Below are 2,489 nucleotides of genomic sequence, written 5' to 3'. Positions count from 1 at the left end.
TACATTATAAATCAGAGGAAAACTGGGGGTGGGGGGAGAAGGCAAAGTTATACAGAAGAGAATGTAAAACTTGGCTCCAGAAGGGCTTCAGGGGCTTGGGGGTTGGGTTTAATCCAGCTCAACACCTTCCCCCCACCCCCACCCCACCTCCAGCCTAACTTCCATCATTTGTCAAACTGAAGTTCCATGTCACTAAAAACCCATCCATTTGGACTTGCAGAAACAGTCAGAACACCAGGCTGCTAGTTTGTGAGGGGAAGGCAGAGGCCACATTCAGGTCATTTCATTTCAGCATCATCTACCTTCCCCAGGGGGTCAAACACGACCAGAGAGGTCACTGCCCTTGCACTGACACCACAAACACTTTTTGCATCTCCTTTAGCTATCAAAGAAATCAGAAAGGTTACACATCTTAAAGGGAGGGAGGGAGGAAGGAAGGAACTCATTACACCACCACAGCTGGAGCTGGGGTACAGACTGAGTCCTGGGGAGTGTTTTCCAGCCATGGACCTCAGCCAGGTCCTGCTGGCACATCAAGGGCTTGACAAGTACCATTCCTATTTTGCTTCAATTTCTAAACCACTTCCAGGAAGAGACCTCTGATGCATCACCTGCATTCTGAACACATCTAACAACTAAACAGCAGGTCTAGAAGAGGAAGGGATCCTGTGAGGGCAGTTTGCATTGCCAGCAGCCGAGGTGTGGGTGAAAGATGGGTACCAGGCTACACCTACTTCAGGCACAGACCAAGGAAAGCCTTTGGTGCTCCAGCAGCGTAAAAAAACATCACAGGAGAGTATGACCTTAAACCTGTATTCAAAGCCTTCAACAGCTGAGTATTAGACACCATGTCAAGTTGAAGCTTTTGAGGTCATCAGTGGGGTTAAGGTAATGTGTTTGGTAGAAGCAGCCTGGCTGAAACTGCTTATTAGAGGCCATTAAGTGACTTGTCTGGATTAATTCCCAGACAACACCGAGGGCCCTGCAAAGGGAACGTGGAGCCCAGTCCACACTCCAACCCCCTGCCTCTTTCTGGTTGGCCAGCAGTGACTCCAGGAGAGGCATGTTGGTGTGGAATGAGAGATCCTCCCTCCAAGGGGGCCTCATGAAAAAAAGGTAGCAAGGCAATCAGTGGTTAAATGACTGGACACGAGGGCTAGCCTGGGAGAACTCCCCCAGCAGGCATCTCTTCAGGGACCACCTTTCTCTGTGCCCTCATTTTCACCTCAGATCTGTTTCAGGTGATACCCTCCCCCCCTACCCCCCCCCAAGTGTTTGCTGTGTTCAGCAAGGCAGAGGATCTGGACAGCAGCAAAAAGCCCTTTTCTTCTTCCTTATGACAGGCAAACGAAACCCTTGTCTGAATTGCCCCTTGCTCACCTAGGACAACTTTGCACACCCCTCTGCTGCTGGGATGGATTCTTCTAACAACAGAAAAGACAAGAATTAACCTTTCAGCCCAATTCTTTGGAAAAACAAGACACAGGCACACATTAAAATCACACACACACACACTCACACAGTTAAAAGCACCATCTCCCACCAACCAGAAAAGGCCTTTAGCAGGTTCACCAAAAAGACAGGAGGCAGTGAGTCTTCTGTTAAAGCCCACCAGGAAGCTTCTCCACACCTGCAGAGGCTGACACACACCACAGACCTCACCGAATCTCTACTCCGTGCCCAGTTTGGGCTTAAGGCTGTCAGGCTGCTCCCAAACAGCAACTAAGGCTCCCCCCCACCCCCCACCTCATGTCTCTCTGCCAAGTCCCAGCAAGGGTTAACCAAAACAAAGGGAAGGCAAAAAAAACCACAAACCCCAAACCAAACCAAAAAGGCAACTCCAGGTAAGGGTCTCACGGGGAATTCAGGCCCTCACTGGAGGGGAGGGGAGGGGAAGGGAGGGAGGTACTCTCCTCACATCAAGAAAACAGCTTCTGCACAACCCAATGCTCTGCTGGTTTTCCTTAAGACATAAAATTTCACTTTATTTCTTTTCTTTTTTTTTTCTCCTCTTAAAAAGTTAAAAATACAGAAGGTTCAGAAACTGCTTCCTCGCTCTCCTCGCAGGTGCTCCAACCGCCGCTCAAGGGAGAACACAAATCCTTCACTCCAAGGGGGCTCACTCAGCATCATCATCATCATCATCATCATCATTTTTTATCTTTCAAGGGATTTTTTTTTTTTTAAGTTTAGTTTGGTGGTGGCTGTTGGGTTTTCCCCCCCCCCCACCCCCCCTCACCCCTTTCAATCATCACCACCATCAGGGACAGAGAGGTGGAGGAGCCTCCGCTCCACCGCTCCTTTGGGACGCCGGCAGGGGGTTGGGTGTTTTTTTTTTGGCTTCCAGATTCACATTTCCAGGTGCCAAGAAGTCCAGAAAAGAGCCCATGCTAAACTTCTGCCTTCCTCTGAGATTTATTATTGGTTTGGGGTTGCTTTTGTTTTTATTTTTCTCTCTGTGTGTGTGGTGTTTGGGGGAGGGGGGGGTG

Source organism: Dryobates pubescens, chromosome 20 (genome assembly GCF_014839835.1).
Source record: "Dryobates pubescens isolate bDryPub1 chromosome 20, bDryPub1.pri, whole genome shotgun sequence".
In the NCBI taxonomy this organism is placed as follows: domain Eukaryota; kingdom Metazoa; phylum Chordata; class Aves; order Piciformes; family Picidae; genus Dryobates; species Dryobates pubescens.
Note: the sequence above shows the minus strand (reverse complement) of the source record.